Source organism: Aristolochia californica, unplaced genomic scaffold (genome assembly GCF_029961685.1).
Source record: "Aristolochia californica isolate CCGP_79_NKW_82.1479 unplaced genomic scaffold, dmAriCali1.0.hap1 SCAF_15, whole genome shotgun sequence".
NCBI lineage: Eukaryota > Viridiplantae > Streptophyta > Magnoliopsida > Piperales > Aristolochiaceae > Aristolochia > Aristolochia californica.
Window position 1 is genome coordinate 6,729,845 of NW_027181826.1, and position 22,438 is coordinate 6,752,282.

At 41.7% G+C, this 22,438-nt stretch overlaps 1 pseudogene; it reads right to left on the bottom strand.

The window, feature by feature from the left end:
- Nucleotides 1-11,066: 11,066 nt before the first annotated feature.
- Nucleotides 11,067-11,813, bottom strand: LOC137951158 (probable ribose-5-phosphate isomerase 3, chloroplastic; annotated as a pseudogene).
- Nucleotides 11,814-22,438: the final 10,625 nt, after the last annotated feature.

Below are 22,438 nucleotides of genomic sequence, written 5' to 3' on the forward strand. Positions count from 1 at the left end.
TAGGTTGGATTCTCCCTCTGAGGTCTAAGTCGAGCTTTCTTCAAAGCTCCAGCATTCCATTCCTATTTCCATCATTCCACGTTCAAGGAAAAAGCATCCTCTTCCAGCGTCAAGAATGAATATGGAGGGAAGAGAGGAAAGAAGGGTGACTCGATCCATGGCTCGGGAAGAACCTAACATCTTGGTATCAGATAGGTCCACCCTTGGGGATTCCTCTTCCCTTGAGGATTTGAGGCAATTAGTTGAAGATAATCGCCAGAAGACAGACCTTCAGGCTCAATCCCTGGAAGAGGTGCGTCAGACAACATCTGACCTGCGTGACGCCATAAAATCCATGGATGCCGCCATCCAAGCTCTCCTTCGGTGACAAGATGACAGTGGTACACGACCTCAACCGCCGGAAGCCTACTCTCCACCGGCCGACCACCATCAATACCACCCACCACCTCCTCCACCACCACCAATGCGTCATCACAATCCCCATCTGGGGACTGCCGCTCAGGGACCAAATACGTTTCCCAGGTATTTAAAACTAGACTTTCCTACATGTGATGGGTCTAAGGACCCTTGATTTGGTTAACCAAGTGTGATCAATTCTTTTATCATCAAAAAACACCTACGGATGAGAAATTTTATTTGGCCGCCTAGCACATACTCGATGAAGTGCTTCTATAGTACCACCAATTTTGAAATGACCAATTGGTTCAGGATTGGGCAAACTTTAGACAATCATGCATGATGAGGTTTGGTCCTTCAGCTAGTAGCAATCCATTGGGCGAATTAATCAATTATATTCAGACTGGATCACTAGAGGTATATAAAAAGACCTTCCAGGAATGGTTGGCCCGGGCTAATGAGTTTGTCAGTCACACACAGTATGTTCATATTTTTACTGTTGGTTTTGACAGAAGCTCTACGACTGAAAGTTGAATTACATGGTCCTATAGATTTGGACCACACTATGAATTTAGCCAGGTCAATTGAGCATAAGCAACGTGTGCTAAAGGATTCACTGGTCAGAAAAACCAGCTTGGCCAGGAAGGCACAATGCCACTGCGCCAACCCCTTATTATGGACCTCCACGTTCTGGAGCCAATGCAACACCACGCCCAAACAGCTCTAACTCGCCTCCACCTGGTCATTACTTCAAAAAATTGAACAAACGAGAAATGGATCAGAGAAAGGCCAAGGGCCTTTGTTTTAACTATGATGAACAATATGTACAAGGTCACCTATGCAAAATATTATTCAGTATATGTCTGTGGGAGGATGGTGAAGACATACTACCAGAGGAAGAGATTGTGGAAACAGACCAAGAGGATCCAGAGATTTCCCTTCATGCCATGACTGGTCTGCGCAGTTCTAGTACCATGCAGGTTAAAGCCCAGTTACATCATTTACAGTTACTTGCTTTAGTTGACTCTGGCAGTACACATAATTTCATCAGTCAGCCAGCGACAGAACAAACTTGGGTTAGTAGTCCAGCAACAAACTGGCCTTTTTGTATCAGTAGCCAATGGGGCTAAAATTACTAGTGTGGGCATCTCTCCAGCCACACACTTTGATATTGAGGGACATGTATTTATTGCAGATTTCCTTGTGATTCCACTGTCCGGCTTTGATTTGGCACTGGGAATTAAATGGCTACAACTGTTAGGGCCAATATTATGGGATTTTCAGGCTCTGACCATGTCCTTTACAGAAGACCACCGTTAGATTACATTGCATGGCACACAAGCACCAGTGCCCTGCGCACTTCAGGTTGTTCAGGTCCAGAGCACGGACAACTATAAGTTATCTCAATTACTTATAGACTTTGAGGAATTCTTTCAGGAACCTACTGCTCTTCCGCCAATTAGGCACTGTGAGCACCGTATCCATTTGAAAATGGGCACTGAACCCGTAGTGGTGCAGCCTTATCGTTACCCCCCCTTAAAGAAGAATGAGATTGAAAGGCAGTGCCAAAAGATGCTAGCCCAGGGGATTATTCAGCCCAGCAAGTCTACTTTTTTTCTCACCGGTATTACTGATCCGCAAGTATCATAAGTCGTGGAGGTTTTGTGTGGATTACAGGCAACTCAATGCACATACCATTAAAGATAAATTTCCCATCCTAGTGGTGGATGAGTTGCTAGATGAGTTACATGGTGCTACTATTTTTACCAAGCTCGATTTGAAATCTGGCTATCATCAAATCCGAGTTCATCCATCAAATGTGGACAAAACAGCGTTCTGCATGCACCACGGGCATTTTGAGTTCCTCGTAATGCCATTTGGTCTCTCCAATGTGCCTTCCACATTCCAGGCCCTCATGAATGAGGCATTTTCCTCTCTCTTGAGGAAATACGTTTTGGTATTTTTCGATGATATTTTGGTATATAGCAACAGTTGGGAAGAGCATCTTCAACACCTTCACCAGGTATTTACTCTTATCCGCTCACATCATTTGGTTTTAAATCACTCCAAATGTTCTATTGGAACCTCAGAAGTAGCATACTTGGGCCACGTTATTTCAGCAGTTGGGGTGAAGGTCGACCAGAGTAAGATACAGGCCGTCACAGATTGGCCTCTTCCCACATCCATTACAGCATAAAGGGGATTTTTGGGCCTAGCTGGGTATTACAGGAAATTTATTTGTAGTTATGGCCAGATTGCAACACCGCTCAACAACCTACTAAAGAAAAATGCCTTTACTTGGTCCGAGACTGCGGCTCATTCCTTTAAGCAGTTGAAAGAGGCCTTATCATCCGCCCTAGTTTTGCAGCTACCGGACTTTGATGAGTCATTTGTGGTGGAACGTGATGCTTCGGGGGGCGGTATTGGTGCAGTGTTACACCACTAGGACACCTGATTGCTTATTTTAGCCGCCAAATTCACCAACACCACCACAAGTTAGCAGCTTATGAGAGGAAACTGATCGGATTAGTGAAAGTCATACAGCATTGGCGGCCTTATCTCTAGGGGTGCCCATTTCTGATTCGCACTAATCATTGCAGCCTCAAGTATCTGTTTGAGCAGTGCCTCACTACCTCACTACAGCAGCATTGGTTAAGTACACTTATGGGGTTTGACTTTACTGTGGAGTATAAACCTGAGAGTTTGAATGTGGGGGCCGATGCGTTATCTCATCGGGACATTCCAGAGCCAGAATTACATGCCATAAGTCAGCCCAGAGCTCTCTTGTTGGATTCTATATAGGAAGAGACACAACAATACCCAGGAATTATTGATTTATATCATGAGATCCAGTAGGGGACAGCGGAAAACCATTGGACGGTTCAGGATAATCTGGTCCTTTTCAAAAACAGGATCTTTCTACACCACACGTTACCACTGATTCACAACATTTTATCCTCTTCCATGACAGTACACAAGAGGGTAAAAAAAAACATATTTTCGAAAAAGTCAGGAATTTTATTGGAGGGGTATGAAGTGCAGTATAGCCGATTATGTGGCGGCTTGTCAGATTTGTCAACAGAATAAAGCTGAATCATTAAGTCCAGCTAGGTTGCTCCAACCCCTTCAACTGCCGTCACAGGTCTGGTCTGATATTTCCATGGACTTCACAGATGGACTTCCCTCATCATCCGGCAAATCCCTTATCTTTCTAGTGGTTGACTGTTTCTCAAAGTATGGCCATTTCATACCTCTAGCGCATCCTTACACTGTACCTCATGTAGCTCAGCTCTTTATGGATAATATTGTCCGCTTACATGGGATGCCTAATTCCATTACAAGTGACAGGGATGCCATCTTTACCAGTACATTCTGGAAAGAACTATTCAAGCTGCAGGTCACAACGTTAGCATTCTCTTTAGCCTACCATCCGCAGTCAGATGGTCAGACAGAGGTCGTCAACAGGACAATTGAGATGTATCTTCGTTGTTTCGTGGGGGACTCACCTAAACGGTGGGTTAAGTGGCTCGCCTGGGCTGAATTTTGTTACAACACCTCCTACCATAGCGCACTCGTAACAACCCCATTCAATGTAGTCTATGGTAGAGACCCGCCCAAACTTTTATAATATGAACCGGGTGCCTCCAAGGTTGCCACTTTGGACCAAGCATTAGCAGAAAGAGACACCTTGCTCACTGAGGTGCGCACTCATCTCCAAGAGGCACAACATACTATGAAGTTGTATTATGACAAGAAACACCGAGAAGTCTTCTTTTCTCCAGGAGATTATGTATGGCTGTGTCTCCAACACTACAGGCAGCTGTCACTGACAGCCTCGAAACACCACAAGCTCTCTCCAAAGTATTATGGTCCCTTTCAGTTTATGGACTGCATTGGTACAGTTGCCTACCGCTTGCAGCTTCCGCTAGAGGCAGGGATTCACAATGTGTTTCATGTCTCCCAATTGAAGGCCTTCTAGGGTGACTCTCCCTTGTTGCACACACCTCTGCCCCCACTACATGAGGGACGTGTACTTTCTACTCCAGCATAGGTATTACAGGCTCGCCGCATTCAGAGTGATTGGGAGATCCTAGTGCAATGGGCTGATGCTGATCCCAGTGACACGACATGAGAGCCATTAGCTGCGTTCCACCCCCTCTACCCCTACTTCGACCTTGAGGACAAGCTCTTTCTCCAAGAGGGGGTGATGTTATGGACTCCATAGCATCACGAGTTATCCATAGGCATAGGAATTAAATTATGTAAATTTACTTTTAATGTAATTTCATTTGGTTTGGTTTGGTTTAGATGTAATGTGGCGTGAACCACTTGACCCATGGGTCTATTTTGTAATTCCATGTTCAACCCTATTTAGGGGGATGTCAAGGTGAAGGGAAAGCAAGTATTGAGAAATTAGAATTAAACATGTCAGATTCTCCCTCAGAGGTCTAGGTTAGATTCTCCCTTTGAGGTCCAGGTCGAGCTTCCTTCAAAGCTCCAGCATTCCATTCCTATTTCCATCATTCTACGTTCAAGGAAGAAGAATCCTCTTCCAACATCAAGAACCAATATGGAGGGACGAGAGGAAAGAAGGGTGACTCGATCCATGGCTCGGGAAGAACCTAACACTGGTCAATGGTGCTGCCACCGGCCCATAGTTCTGAAGAAATTTGCGGTAGTAGCCCACAAGACCCAAAAAACCCTGTAATGCAGAACAAGACTGTGGCTACGGCCACTCATGAATAACTCGGATCTTCTTGGGATCCACCGTAACCCCCTCATGTGAGATAATGTGTCCCAGATAAGCCACATGTGAAGCCGCAAAAGAACACTTGGAATGTTTTAAATAGAGCTGATGTGCTTGTAACAAGTCGAAAACAATCCTCAAGTGTGCCAAGTGCTCCTCAATCGACTTGCTATATATAAGAATGTCATCGAAAAACACAAGAATAAATTTTTGAAGATTGGGCTAAATACCTCATTCATTATAGTTTGAAAAGTTGAGGGTGCATTGGATAACCTGAACGACATAACGAAGAACTCAAAGTGGCCATGATGCGTGTGGAACGCCGTCTTCTCGATATCAAAGGGGTGCATCTGGACTTGATGGTATCTCGAACGGAGGTCGATTTTAGTGAATAAACACGACCCTGTAACTCATCCAGGAGCTCATCCACTACCGGAATCAGAAACTTGTCTTTCACTGTTGGCACGTTCAGCTCCCGATAATCCACACAGAATCTCCATGTCCCATCATGTTTCTTCACAAGTAAGACGGGTGAAGAGAATGGGGAGCAACTGAGACGAATAAGACCCTATTTCAACATCTCATGGCACTAACGCTCTATCTCATCCTTCTGAAGGTATGGGTAATGGTACGGTCGCACGACCACGACCTCAGACCCTGGTTTCAGACAAATCCTGTGGTCATAGTACCTCAGGGGAGGCAATCCCGAAGGCTCCTGGAAGAGGTCAGAGAACTCCTCAACTAGACCATCACTTGTATTGTCAGGTTGTTCCAGTGTCTGCAAAGTGTGCATGCGGTGGATCCTTGTTAAGCACCTAGCCAATACTACCCAAAAAACCGGCCTGTTAGGAGCGGAAGGCATAGGTACTTAACCCAGGACCCTAACAGTACCCCGCCCTTCCCCGAGCCGACGACATCGGAGGCTACCACAACAGAGCAACCAGAGCCGGGTTAAAACCGGGTCAGTCCAGGCGCATGACCACCCGCATCCGTTTTGGGGGCGCTGGGATTCGAAGTTGGGACGCAGCGCTAGCTCTGATACCAAATGTTAAGCACCTAGCCAATACTACCCAAAAGACCGGCCTGTTAGGAGCGGAAGGCATAGGTACTTAACCCAGGACCCTAACAATCCTGTCCACCTGACAGCCCTGTAAGTGCACCCGACTCCCGGCCAAATCAAAGCTCATGGTTAAAGCTGAAAAGTCCCATAGAATGGGCCCCAACGTTTGTAACCATTTAATGCCTAATACCATATCAAAACCCGCCAGGGGAATAAGAAAAAATTCAGCATTAAACTAAGTAGAGCCAATGGAAAAAGTTACCACCTTACTAATCCCATAGCTAGGGACCTTCTCGCCATTGGCCATTGAGACGGTGGATGTCGGATGAGGGTGTATATGAAGTTGGAGGTGTTGTGGGCTGTCAAACTCAAAAAATTGTGTGTACTCCCCGAGTCGACTAGTCCCACCAATTCTAGGTCGATGACATGAGCTCGGACTTGCATTGTATTAGGCAATTTCTGCCTAGTAATAGCATGCAAGGATATCTCCAGTGGTTCCTCCTCGATAATATCTTCTGGCTCCTCTGGATCCTTTGAATCCGCCACCTCAAGCTAAAACAATCATTTACATTGGTGCCCCATCTGATACTACTCATCGCAGTTATAACATAAATTTTTGGACCGTCGTTTTGCTATCTCCGCACTCGTTAATTTTTTGATAAAGTTCGGTAGGGGATTACCAGGGTGGGAATCGGCTACCCGAGTCGTAGTCAGAGTGTGTCTGGAGGATGGTGCTGCTGATGATGTTCCCTGAGATGAAGTATAGCGACGCCCTTGCCACGTGGAGGAAGTGTTCCTCTCACCCGACCAACTCGGCTTACGTTGCTGCAACTGTTGTCGTTATTCCATTGCTCGGGCCATATTCATTGCATGAGCTAAATCCGTAGGCATAAGGAGTTCCACCTCTAGACGTAGATACTCATTGAGACCCGTTGTGAATAGGGAGACCTGTTGGTCAACCAATACCCTCTCACTAGCACGAGCCAACTTTTCTTGGAACAGTTTTTGATATTGTTTACAGAACCAGTTTGTCACAATAGGACTAATTCCCCCAGGGGGTTGTTGTTGGCGGGAGGGCCAAATCTAACTGTGCATAGATTTTTAAATTCTCCCCAATTCATCCCTGGTCTCTCTTTTTCTACTTGAGTAACCCATAACATGGCTTCATCTGCCATATGGACAGAGGCTAGTTGCACGTTATCCCATTCAGTAGTCCCTTGGTTAAAAACAAATTTCACATCTATGCAATCAAATTGAGGGATCAACTGAACCATTGATAGAGGGAAACTCTAACTTGGTGTACCTTGGAATTGTTCCTCCATGCTTGGGTCCTTGGACAGTAGTGCGCCCAGGCCACTGCTCCCCTCTTCTATGATATGGTTGAGCAATCTCTCTCGCCTCTGGGCTCTGATGTCTCTCTACCCTCAGCTCAGTTAGCATGTTGATGACTCAACTCTTCTCTTCTTCCAAACAAAAAACCTTCCCCAACACTAGTTGTGCTGTTTCAAGGCTATCTTCTATCTTTTGTATCCTGATTTGGATTTCTTCATTGCTGAGCGTATCCCCCATGTTACCCTGCTCTGATACCACGTTGTTACGGTCCCGGGTCATGGATTGAGTAACACGGCGTGGGATTTGTGAATCCAACACTGGTATTGAGTTGCTGGACTCGGTAAGGAGGGTTAAAGATCCCTTCTTTGACTAATCTTCCACCCGTGATTTGGTTGCTAGAATGGCAATAATTCACATAGAGAGATAATGGGAGAAGTACCTTTTCTTGCTCATGTAAATCAGGGTTTCAAGCCTGATTTGGTTGCTACTCGTGCTAGGATTGAAGACCTAGCTTATGTGTAGCCCTTGGCTCACCTTGGTAGACGTTGATGCTAGGTTTCAGTGATGCTTCCAAGCTAGGAAGGGATGCACCAGATCTTCACATGGAGGAACCAGAAAATCCTTCCTCTTTTGCTCATCAAGAAGGTTAGAACCCTTGCTGGTTGTTGACGTTGAGAAGGAGGGAAGACCCTCTCTTTGGGCTCAAAAAAGGGCAGGAAGCTCCTCTTCCTATTGTGGATGATGAAGGATGAAGATGGACGAATTTGGTTGAGGATGGAGGGTGAATGATAGGTTGGATTTTTGGAGTAAACCCTAAAATCGAGATCAAGAGGTGAACTCATCCTATTTACACTAGGTTATTCTAAAATCTCAAAGCTTACCTATTTCATTCATTCTCTTCCTTTAGGGGGGGGGGGGGGGGTTAGTCAACAAAATGAAAATTTGATCTTCATCTTCATCTTATACATCTACATGATCTTCATCTTCGAAATGGGTGTTAGTGTGGACAACTTCATCTTCGAAATCTTCGAAATAGGGTGTTAGTGTGAACAACTTCATCTTAGAAATTTAAAACCATTGATTTTATTAATTATAAAAATAAGTTAATTAAACCAAGTGTTTGAGTTAAAAATATTTTAATTACCACTATTAAATCACTAATACAATAGAGTAAATAAAAAAAATTATGATTAATGAATAAAAAGTATTATATTAATAACATAAGATAGATTTGCATGGTATTAATTAATAATATATTTTGACAAATTTAAAAGTAATTAATTAATTAAATGCATACTTTAATTATATTTTATTTACCAAAGACTTAAATATGAAGTTTAATATAGTAATAAAATTGAAAAAAAATAATAAATAAATATATATACAACTTTGAAAATAACCTAAAAAAATTATTCAAATAACAAGTTCATGCCTTTAATATTAAAATCAATAAGTTACAAGTTTAGTACATATAAATGACGCATGTTCAAAGTAATAAGAGCAAACCATCATTTATCGTTCCACATGGAAGTCGATATGGCATCTCGAAATTGTGCGGCTCTTGTGGATTCTAATGCACTCTGCCTCCAAATGCTTGTTACTTGGCTACCCACATCCTCAAGATCATCGCAATCATCGTTGTCTGTATCATCCATTGCACCTAATTGGACCGCATCACCTCCTCCACCGAGCTCGCCACCCGAATCATCATCTTCATCTTCAAATATATCATCATAATCTTCTGCACGTATATAATTGTGCAATATGCAACAATCATGTACAATTTTCACATTTATCTTAAAAGAAAATGGAGTGCCTTTTAACATTTGAATCAACTTACAGGTGCTCTGGAAGGAGAATGAAAGAACATGGGTATTGGATTATCAAATCGATCATCAGCATCTACAACACCAAATTTATCCGAATCATCACAAAACTTCGGTGAGGGGATTAGCAAAATCTTAATTTGTTGAACACAATTACAGACAAGAGGGAAAATCAAGTTTGCAATCAGTAGAATTTGGGGAATAACTTTGATTTTTTCTTCTTTCATTCTTTCAGCTAGCTCAAAGGTTCCAGGGAATCTGCTCTGGACAACGATCTTGATGACTTCCATGGTCATAGCTTCGTGGTGATAGAAACACGAAGAGTTGAAAGACAGACACCCTTGGTGATAGCTGTCATATACACAGAGTGATTACATGATGATATTCTTCACCATTTTTCTTCATTACTATTTATTTTGTTAGAACTACTCTGTTGGATGGATAGAGATGGCCCCCGATGTTTTCTCTCATTTTCAAGCACAGGGGGTTCCTTGTTTGACAGGAGCATGTATATTATGTAATAAAGCAGTGGCTTGCCTACTCCTTTTATTTAGTCCTTTTTTTCTTATCTGGAGCTGATCTCTTCAGTCAAACCATAAGAAGCAATTGATGAATTACTTCGAATTAATTCAGAGAATATAAGAAAATGAACCTACTGATACACATGTCAAGGAGATTAAAAATCAACATGGAGGATCAAAACATGTTTTGGAATGCCAATGCCAGACAAGAGTAAGACCACTTGCTGATGAAGGTCAAGTGCAAGCAGGGTCAAGTGTCATCTCTTTTTCATATTAGGACCTGCTTGTAGCTTTCTGTTCCGGAAATATACTTCCAATGGAGAAGGGAACACATTGAAGTCTTACAGGAATTAGTATATCAGAAGATGGGAAAATTAAATCCATATATGACATATATGGAGGGTAGAATACTGCCCTGGTGCATTAAAAGTTTTGGGTTTTCTCCCTCCTTTAGAAGGGAAGGACATGGAAGAAAGGATAATCAACCTTAAGACAGAATTTGATGCTTATATTTGCAATCAAAGGATTGTCCCACCCAGTTAACAGACAGACTCTTTTCATTAACTAAATCAGTTTCCCTTTCAATTTGGATTATAGCAATCTATTTCACAAAAGATACAGAGACTTGTTGTGCTAAAACATGGGGTTGAAGGATCAGTATTGCTCCTAGATTGTGGAACAGATTTCAAGCTTTCTGTTTTAAAACAAATCTGGAAATATAAATCCAGTGAAAACCTTGTAAGTCATGAACGAAGAAAGCTTCAGTCGGCTAAAAAATATCTAGGTGAAGACTCGGATGTCTAATTCACATAGATATTGCACAAAGGGAAAACAGCAATTACTGGAAGTTAATCATTCTCTAAATAAAGATAGAAAGGCATAGAAGAAAGACCCTCCATGTCGAAAAGAGAGTTTCAGTGCTACGATTCAAAGCCAAAACTTGAAACAAAAAAGTGAAAACTCGCGACCTCATCTGCAATAAAGGCTACATTTTCATTGTAATACAACAAATCATCCTCCTTTATTCTCCACATCCAGTCTGTCAACAAAAAGGGTCAGAAAACCCAGAAAAACTTGGAAAACAAATACAAAGAAATACCAAGGACCCCATTTCAGTTCAGTTGAGTAAAAGTGAAGTAAAAGGAAGTAGTAATAATGAAACCATTTAGACTCTACCTCTCCTTTCACTTCATCTGTACAGTCACTCCTTCCTTCCCAGCAATTATAACAGCAGTGGCCATATCAAGGAAAAGCCCATGTTCCACCACTCCTTCAAGTGCAGAAATCTCCTTTCTGGCAGCTGTAGCATCCTTAATCGGCGTCTTGTAGTACAAATCCACAATGTAGTCCGAGTTATCCATCACATATGGTTTTCCATATGAATCCACCCTGAGCTTGGCGTTGCACTCTTCTTCCATGAACATCTACTGAAGCCTCGTCAAATTATACTTCCAACAGAACTAAACCACCTCCACAGGCATGGCCCAGCCGCTGCCTCCCAGACCCTCCACAAGCTTTGTCTCGTTGACCACGACCAAGAATTTGTACAACGCTGCCTCCACCAGTTTTTCACGGAGAAGCGCCCCACCCCACCCTTTGACCGAATTGAGAAAAGGGTCCACTTTGTCTGTGTCGTCAATGGCAAGATCGATGTTGGGGTGAGAACTGAGAAGGGAGAGGGGAATGTCGAGAGACGCGGCTTGTTCCTACGTGCGCTTGGAGGTGGGTACTCCAACGATATCAATGAGTTGACCGAACTTGAGCAGCTCACCAATTTTATCGACGACGAAAGCGGCAGTGGAGCTGGTGCCAAGGCCAAGGACCATACCGCTCTTAACGTAGTCGACAGCCTTATCGGCGGCGAGTTTCTTGAGGTCGTCTTGAGTGAGGACGGGGGAGGAAAAGGCCCTGATGGACATAGGGGTGGGCATTCGGAGACAGGAGGAGGATCAGAGGGAGAGGGGAGAGAGAAGGTATAAGGAGGTTGCCGCTGCTGCAACCACCATAGTGATTGGTGGTGGTGGTGGAGATGGGGTTTGGAAGGAGACGAAAAAAGGGAGGTTTTATGGGAATGGAAAGTCTGGGATTTCTCTGTGGCCGGAGACGAGAGGGAAGTGAGACGGCGGCCGGAGACGAAGGACGAGATCGATTTTATGGCAGCAGCGACGTCGGGGGCGCAGGGAGATGAGAGAGGAAGTGCGGGAGGGGGGGGGGGGGGGGGGGGGGGGGGGGGTTGTGAGGAGAGAGAGGTGAAAAAGCCAGCATCGCCCATCCTTCAATTCAAAGAAGATCAAACAAGGCCTTCTTCCAGATGATCAAAATTAAACCGCGGAGATGAAGGACCCCTTCATCCCCTGCATCGAGATGAAACATCATCTGCGCTCCACTAACGACTTCAAGTGTTGAAGGGCGTTATGCGGTTGAAGATCATCTTGTCCTTCAAGTTGACTAACCCCCCTTAAATAGATCACATCATGGAGTTTTAGGGTTAGGGTTACAATAATTCCCATAATGCCCCTACATATGAAAGTAATTAGAAATAACTCCTACTTAAAACAATATAAGAAATAAATCTTACTCAAAGTAATATAAGAAATAAATCCTATTGAGTGAGTTGTTGTTGCCTCCTTCGTTGTGTGACTTGGTGTGTTATTGAGTCCACAACATAAGGCTGCCGTGGTCGTCGGCTCGGGAGGGCGGGGTGTAATGTTATGATCCTAGGGTTAAGTACCTATGCCTTCCACTCCTAACAGGGCATTCTTTTGGGATGTATTGGCTAGGTGTTTAACATTTGGTAGGTAAGCATTGAAATCAAATTAGAATAGAAGGTCGGATTCTCCCTCTCTGAGGTCCTAGGTTGAGCCTCCTTCAAGGCTTGTTCCACCTCCAAGAAATTGGGCGTAGCAAGCACAAGAAATTCTTCTCTTCATCAATAGAAAATCTGGAGGAATGAGGAGAATGTAGGGTGACGAGATCCATGGCCAGGGCAGATTCTAACATCGTGGTATCAAATAGGACCACCCTTGGCGAGTCCTCTTTCTAGGAAGATTTACATCATATCATTGAGGAGTTGCATCATTACGTTGACGAAAATCAAAATCGCACTGAAGGAATTCAATCATCAGTGCCCGCCATTAATGACACTCTTCAACACTTACTTCGGTGAGTGGAGGATGGTTTTGCTCGTGGTCCTACGCCGCCGGGCAGTTCCACACTTCTTGTCATGCCCCAACCTCCACACTCGCCCCCACCTCCACCACATTGTGCCACCAACCTCCAACAACCATGGGACCTCCCGCACCAGGCCACAGTACAGTGCCCAGGTATGCCAAGATCCACTTTCCTACCTATGACAGATCTACGGATCCCTAGATCTGGTTACACCGCTCTGACCAGTTCTTTTATAATCAAAGAACGCATGCTGATGATCGGGTCCATTTAGCTGCCTTCCATATGCTTGATGAAGCTCTCCTATGGTACCACCAATTTAATTCGGAGCCTCATCTTCATGATTGAGATTTATTTAAAGATTATTGCATGTTGAGGTTTGGCCCTCCTGCACGTAGCAACCCTTTGGGGGATCTGGTGAATTTAAAACAGATAGGAACCATTGAGTTGCATCATAAGCAATTTCAGGAACGCCTGGCCTGAGCCAGTCGATTTGTGCCTCCTTCCCAATTTGTTAATTTATTCATTGCTGGGTTAGTGGAGGCTTTGCGCTTGGAAATATAACTGCATGACCCTCAAGATCTGGCCCAAGCTATGAACCTTGACTGGACTATAGATACAAAACAACGGGTCCTTAAGGAGTCTCTCGTACGACGACTGTTGGAAGATGAGCTCAAGCCCACAAGCTCCAGACAAGAAGCCCACACGTCAAAGGAGTGGCATATGTGTAAAATATGGTACTTTCCATAAAGATGGCATAGAAGTGTAAATATGTGTTCCTTTTATGTCTTTTGTTTGATCAGGTTGTATCCCTAAGGGCATTGTAAAACTATAAATAAAATCATTGGCTAAGAGGTAGGGCATTGAAGCACTCTCCTCTCTTTCCACAAATTCGTCCAACCCTCATTTTCTTTTTGACGCAACCCTCTTCTTCCTTAATCCAAACTCTCTCCTTCCATGTTCTTCTTCTTTTCTTCTCCTTCTCTCATCTTCTTTTTCTTCTTTCTTGTTGATCTAAAGTTACTTCCATGAGATCCTAAATTCTACATGGTATAAGAGCAAGGAGTTTAGGACCTTTTCATGGAGTTATTATGAAATATTTTCAAGTAGTTGTAAAAGGAGTTCAGTCATGAAGAGATAAGTTCATACCCTTCTTATTTATGTTTTTTTTGTTTCCTTTCTTATTTACATACTCCTTTTTACTGTTTTTCTTTACTTCTTGAATTTTGAGTCACATCAAGTCAAGATAAATCTTTATATGTTGTAAAGATTTATTTTTATGACTAAATTGATGTTATAATCTTGACTCCTTGTAAATCAATTACAAGAGTGATCAAGATCATTTGTTGTTTGCACCTTATTAAGATTGATTGGTGAAATTCAATTACCTTTATGTAATTTGGATCCATCTCATTTGAGATAGAATTCCAGCACATGTTGCTATATCTTCTCCTACTTAAGGTTGCTCATGGGTTTGTGTTATGTTGTTGGATGCCCATTATATGTTTGATGAAATTCCAGTAGTCATTTACCCTTTGTAGTTCGGTTTTTTTTTTTAACTTCAACAATTGAATTTTTTTTTTACGTTGAAGTCTCCCATGAGCTGAAGATAAATCTCTTCCAAGTGTCTTGGTTCGTCATTAAATCTTCTCTAAATTTTTGTCTATTGCTCGTTTGTGTTGGAGTTTGGATTAAGGCCTAATCGGTTGCATCTACTTTCTTCTCTTTGCTCTTATGAATACAAGAGAAGTTGAGTGATAGCTAGATGTTATTATCACTTTCTAAAGACACAAGTTTGATGATAATTTGGTGCTTGCCCTTGTGAAAGAAATTGGTTCTTGTTCTCTTTTGTTGGTGATTGATTTGGTCTACGGGTTCTTCAAATTACATTGAGTAATTGTTCTTTGAAGAAGACCTTTTCCCTTGACCTCCATATTTTACTTGCCTCATCATGGAGATTGGATACAATAGTAATAAGAGTGATATACTCCGTATTACTACAATTCCACTAAGAGGGTTCTTATTACTCGTGACCTCTTGAGCCACGTTGTTAACTTTCCTCCTCCAATTGATGAAGAAAATGCGTCCTATCACAAGTGGGTTAAGGATGATAACATGGTGATAAGTTGGCTCATTAATAGCATGGAAGAGCAGGTGGCCAAAATGTGGTCCACTTGGAAACCGCTAAGAACATATGGGACACTTGTGCCAAGCTTTACTCAAGTACTGCTTCATTACAAAAAATATATGATGTATTACAAAACATGTTGCATACGAAACATGGAGATAATATTCACGAATTCTTGGCATGGTTTCGAGGTCTTCTTCAAGAATGGAAACTAGCTCAGCCATATTCCATGGATATTGCCGTTCAAAAACGACAAAGAGAAGCTTTGGCAGCAGCCATTTGCTTATCGAATATTAAACCATACCTTGAGGTGGCCAAACTCAGCTTCTAAGTTCTTCTGCTCTTCCATCCTTCGATGATATTAGTGCGACATTACTTCGGATACCGGATCCATCCCCTCCTCCTATTGATTATCCATCAGCGATGTTCTCTGGCAATCGGTGAACATCTTTCTCATCCCAAGGCTGGGCAAAAATATGAGAAGGGGTCAAACTATGAGAGGGGATGAAAATAGAGGTGGTAGAATGGGTTAGAATTATTTTCGTACTGAGCCTCAACTTTGCACTTATTGTGGCCGTCAGAACCACCTTGTGGCATCATGTTGGAAACTTCATGGCAAGCCTGATTGGGCCACAGCTAACCCAGTCTCGGTTAACATTGAGAAAATGAAGATAAGGCTGAATCATCATCCGAAAATGTGACTCTTACGGCTGAGGACTATGCTACATTTCAGAAAATGAAGTCCTTCATGGAATCTTCTATTCCCTCATCATCTACTGCTACTACTACTATTGCCTTAGGTATGTTTTCTTCCTCTTCTTCCTCTTCGTCTTGGATCATCGACTTTGGAGCCTCCGAACATCTATCAGGTAACAAACACTTGTTGCAGTCCTTATCCCTGCGTTATCCTCATAAATTCATTACTAATGCTGATGGTACCCAAACCAAGGTCCTTGGCAAAGGTTCATCCTCTCTTACTTCATCTATTCCTCTTCAAGATGTTTTGTTTGTTCCTCAATTTCCTTTAAATTTGCTCTCGGTTAGCCAATTGACCAAACAATTAAATTGCTCTATCACCTTCTCATCGTCTTCTTGTGTCTTTCAGGATCTCAATACGAAGCGGGTGATTGGTGGCGGCCATGAAAAGGGGGGTATGTGCTACTTCACTCTTCCACCATTAGTTGCATTATAGTCCACTATATTTGAGGCCCAACTTTGGCACAACCGACTTGGTCATCCGTCTACCCCTTCACTTCGTTCTTTGGTTTCATCTTTAAAAGGACTTTCTAATTTCAGTTGTGAGGTTTGTCAATTAAGTAAATATGTCAGGAGTACATATTCTCCTTGTCTTATAACTACAAGTACTACTCCATTTGAGCTAATACATTATGATGTATGGGGCCCTTTATGTGTCTCAAATATTTCCCAAGTTAAATATTTTGTCATTTTTGTTGATGATTTTACTCGAGTGACTTGGTTATATCTATTTAAAGAGCGTTCCGAAATTCTTCCTTTGTTTAAAAATTTTCATGCTATGGTCTTGACACAATTTGGGAAGAAAATTCAAACCCTTAGATCTGATAATGCTAAGGAATACATGTCTCATGACTTCAAATCATTTTGTGAGAGTAATGGGCTTATTCATAAAAAATCATGTGCCTATACTCCTCAACAAAATGGTGTTGCTGAAAGGAAGAATCGTCATCTTCTTGAAGTTGCTCGGGGCCTCCTCTACTCCATGAAGGTACCCTATTTCTATTGGCCTCATGCTATACTTACATCATGCTTTCTCATTAATAGGTTACCTTCATCAGACCTTCATCATAAAACTCCTTACTCTGTGTTATTTAATGGTGAAGATCCTTTTTCTCTTCCTTTGAAAGTGTTTGGATGTACGTGTTTTGTTCATGTTACATCACCACATAAAAATAAACTTGATCCTCGGTCTATGAAGTGCATTTTTTTGGGATACTCTCACACCCAGAAAGGTTATGTCTGTTACAATCCTACCATTCGGAGGATGTTTATCTCTAGGGATGTGACTTGCTTTGAGGACACTCCCTTCTACTCCTCCCATGATGCTCCTCCAGGATGGACTTGCCCTTCTACTACTCCTTGTCCGCTTGTGTCGTTCAATCTTGAAGTGGATCCATCCCCTGATGCACCGATCGTACCTTCACCTGTGGAGTTGTCGGATCCACCCGAGGTAAGTCCTTCTCCTCCTATGTATGGGCTTGAATTTGATACTCGGCCTATTGCTTTAAGAAAAGAACGTCGCTTATGTACTACTTCGCATCCTATCTCAAATTTTATGTCTCTCCATCGCTTGTCTTCCGAGTGTTTTCAGCTTCTTTGGTCCCTTTCTTCTACTTCTGTTCCGCAATCAAATCAAGAGGCTTTGAGACATCCAAGATGGAAGGCAGCTATGGATGAAGAAATGTACGCCTTATACGAAAACCAAACCTGGTACTTAACATCACTCCCGAAAGGTAAAAGACCGGTTGGTTGTCGATGAGTTTTTTCGGTGAAACATAATCCGGATGGATCGGTTGCTCGTCTTAAAGCTCTATTGGTTGCTAAGGGCTATACGCAGTGCTATGGGATAGATTATGAGGAGACTTTCTCTCCTATTACAAATTTTAATTTGGTACACATGATCTTATCTATTGTTGCTAACTCCTCATGGCCCGTCGATCAGTTGGATGTTAAAAATGCTTTTTTAAATGGTGATATCAGTGAGGAAATTTATATGGTTCAATCACTTGGTTATGTGGTTGAGGGGGAGTCAGTATGCCGGTTAAAAAAGTCTTTATATGGGCTTAAGCAGTCCCCTCGGGCTTGGTTTGATAAATTTAGTCAAACACTCCTACAGTTTGGTTTTCATCGGTGCTGGGTGGATCATTCTGTATATTATAAAGATACGGTCATAGGGAAAATATTATTGGTCATATACGTGGATGATATTATCTTCATCGGTGATGATGCTTTGAGCATACAAGAGGCGAAGCAGATGATATGTCAAGAATTCAAGACTAAAGACCTTGGTATGCTTAAATATTTTTTGGGTATAGAAGTTCTTCAATCCAAACATGGGATAATATTGTCTCAAAGGAAATATGTCTTGGATCTCCTTGAAGAAACATGAATGAAGGGTTGTAGACCAGTTGACACACCTATGGATAAAAATGTAAAAATATGTGCCACAAATGAAGAAGATATTGATATTGGCAAATATCAAAGGCTCGTGGGAAAACTGATTTATCTCACAATAACTAGGCCAGACATATCATATGCTGTAAGTGTGGTGAGTCAATTCATGTACAAACGACAAATTACCCACTGGCAGGCTTTAGAGAGAATATTACGTTATCTAAAAGGAGCTCCAGGAAGAGGATTGCTGTGTAAAAAACATGGGCACTTCAACATAGAAGGCTTCTCAGATGCAGATTGGGCTTGATCTTCTGATGATAGAAAATCTACATCAGGATATTATACTCTGGTTGGGGAAAACTTGGTTATTTGGAAAAATAAGAAGCAAAATGTGGTTGCAAGATCTTGTGCCGAAGCAGAATATAGAGCTATGGCCCATACCGTTAGTGAACTTTTATGGATCAAGACCCTTCTTACCGAACTAGGTTTTTATAAAAAAGGGTCCATGAATGTGCATTGTGATAATCAAGCATCCATTCATATCACTTCAAATCCAGTTTTTAATGAAAGAACTAAACATATTTAGGTGGATTGTCATTTTATACGGGAGAAGTTTCAAGCAGGAATAATCTCTCTCAAACATGTGTCATCTCAAAAGCAAGTAGCTGATATTCTCACTAAACCCGTTACATCTAAAATCCTATCGTTTTTATGTGGCAAGCTGGGTATTTATGATGTCTTTTCTTCTCCAGCTTGAGGGGGAGTGTTGGAAGAGGGGCTCAAGCCCACGAGCTCAAGACAAGAAGCCCACATGTCAAAGGAGTGGCATATGTGTAAAATATGGTACTTTCCATAATGATGGCATAGAAGTGTAAATATGTGTTCCTTTTATGTCTTTTGTTTTATCAAGTTGTAGCCCTAAGGGCATTGTAAAACTATAAATAAAGTCATTGGCTAAGAGGTAGGGCATTGAAGCACTCTCCTCTCTTTCCACAAATTCATCCAGCCCTCATTTTTCTTTTTGACGCAACCCTCTTCTTCTTTAATCCAAACTCTCTCCCTCCACATTGTTCTTCTTTTTTTCTCCTTCTCTCTTCTTCTTCTTAGTCTTTCTTGTTGATATAAAGTTCATTTCATGAGATCTTAAATTCTACACTCCCACAGACATATACTGAATAATTGTTTGCATAGGTGACCTTGTACATACTGTTCATCAGAGTTAAAACAAAGGCCCTTGGCCTTTCTCTGATCCATTTCTTGTTTGTTCAATTTTTTGAAGTAAGGAGCTAGTGGAGTCGAGTTAGAGTTGTCTAGGCATGGTGTTGCACTAGCTTCAGAATGTGGAGGTCCATAAAATGGTGGTGGCGTAGTGGCATTGTGCCTTCCTGGCCAAGCAGGTTTTCTGACTAGTGAATCCTTTAGAACATTGTTGGAAGATGGGCTCAAGCCCATGAGCTCAAGACAAGAAGCCCACATGTCAAAGGAGTGGCATATGTGTAAAATATGGTACTTTCCATAAAAATGGCATAGAAGTGTAAATATGTGTTCCTTTTATGTCTTTTGTTTTATCAAGTTGTAGCTCTAAGGGCATTGTAAAACTATAAATAAAGGCATTGGCTAAGAGGTAGGGGATTGAAGCACTCTCCTCTCTTTCCACAAATTCGTCTAGCCCTCATTTTTCTTTTTGACGCAACGCTCTTCTTCCTTAATAAAAACTCTCTCCTTCCACGTTCTTCTTCTTGTCTTCTCCTTCTTTCTTCTTCTTCTTCTTCTTTCTTGTTGATCTAAAGTTCCTTTCATGATATCCTAAATTCTATATGGTATCAGAGCAAGGAGTTTAGGATCTTTTCATGGAGTTATTATGAAATTTGTTCAAGAAGTTGTAAAAGGAGTTCAGTCATGAAGAGATAAGTTCATACTCTTCTTATTTACGTTTTTTTTGTTTCCTTTTCTTATTTACTTACTCCTTTTTACTGTTTTTCTTTACTTCTTGAATTTTGAGTCACATCAAGTCAAGATAAATCTTTATATGTTGTAAAGATTTATTTTTATGGCTAAATTGATGTTATAATCTTGACTCTTTGTAAATCAATTACAAGAGTGATCAAGATCATTTGTTGTTTGCATCTTGTTAAGATTGATGGGTGAAATTCAATTACCTTTATGTAATTTGGATTCATCTCATTTGAGGTAGAATTCCAGCACATGTTGTTGTATCTTCTCCTACTTAAGGTTGCTCAAGGGTTTGTGTTATGTTGTTGGATGCCCATTATATGTTTGATGAAATTCCACCAGTCATTTACCCTTTGTAGTTCCATTTTTTTTAACTTCAACAATTGAATTTTTTTTGTTGAAGTCTCCCATGAGCTGAAGATAAATCTCTTCCAAGTGTCTTGGTTTGTCGTTAAATCTTCTCTAAATTTTTGTCTATTACTCATTTGTGTTGGAGTTCGGATTAAGGCCTAATCGGTTGCATATACTTTCTTCTCTTTGTTCTTATGAATACAAGAGAAGTTGAGTGATGGCTGGATGTTATTATCACTTTATAAAGGCACAAATTTGTTGATAATTTGGTGCTTGCCCTTGTGAAAGAAATTGGTTCTTGTTCTCTTTTGTTGGTGATTGATTTGGTCTACGAGTTCTTCAAATTACATTGAGTAATTGTACTTTTAAGAAGACCTTTTCCCTTGACCTCCATATTTTACTTGCCTCATCATGGAGATTGGATACAATAGTAATAAGAGTGATGTACTCCGTATTACTACAATTCCACTTAGAGATCTCTCCAATTACATGAGCTGGTCACATCGATTCGGAGGGTTCTTATTACTCGTGACCTCTTGAGCCACGTTGTTAACTTTCCTCCTCCGATGGATGAAGAAGATGCGTCCTACCACAAGTGGGTTAAGGATGATAACATGGTGATAAGTTGGCTCATTAATAGCATGGAAGAGAAGGTGGCCAACAATGTGGTCCACTTGGAAACCGCCAAGAACATATGGGACACTTGTGCCAAGCTTTACTCAAGCACTGCTTCATTACAAAAAATATATGATGTATTACAAAACATGTTGCATACGAAACATGGAGATAATATTCACGAATTTTTGGCACAGTTTCGAGGTCTTCTTCAAGAATGGAAACTAGCTCAGCCATATTCCACTGATATTGTCGTTCAAGAACAACAAAGAGAAGCTTTGGCAACAACCATTTGCATATCGAATATTAAACCATACCTTGAGGTGGCCAAAACTCAGCTTCTAAGTTCTTCGGTTCTTCCATCCTTCGATGATATTAGTGCTACATTACTTCGGATACCAAATCCATCCCCTCCTTCTCCTATTGATGCTCCATCGGTGACGTTCTCTGGCAATCGAGGAACATCTTTCTCATCCCGAGGACGGGGCGGAAATATGAGAGGGGGTCGAACTATGAGAGGGGCTGAAAATAGAGGTGGTCGAACCATGAGAGGGGGTAAAAATAGAGGTGGTAGAACGGGTCAGAATTCTTTTCGTACTGAGCCTCAACTTTGCACTTATTGTGACAGTTAGAACCACCTTGTGGCATCATGCTGGAAACTTCATGGCAAGCCTGATTGGGCCACAACTAAGCCAGTCTCAGTTAACGTTGAGAAAAATGAAGATAAGGCTGAATCATCATCTGGAAATGTGACTCTTACGGCTGAGGACTATGCTGCATTTCAGAAAATGAAGTCCTTCATGGAATCCTATACTCCATGAAGGTACCCTATTTCTATTGGCCTCATGCTATACTTACAGCATGCTTTCTCATTAATAGGCAACCTTCATCGGTCCTTCATCATAAAACTCCTTACTCTGTGTTATTTAATGGTGAAGATCCTTTTTCTCTTCCTTTGAAAGTGTTTGGATGTACGTGTTTTGTTCATGTTACATCACACATAAAAATAAACTTGATCCTCGGTATATGAAGTGCATTTTTTTGGGATACTCTTGCACCCAGAAAGGTTATGTATGTTACAATCCTACCCTTCGGAGGATGTTTATCTCTAGGAATGTGACTTTCTTTGAGGACACTCCCTTCTACTCCTCCCATGATGCTCCTCCAGGATGGACTTGTCCTTCTACTACT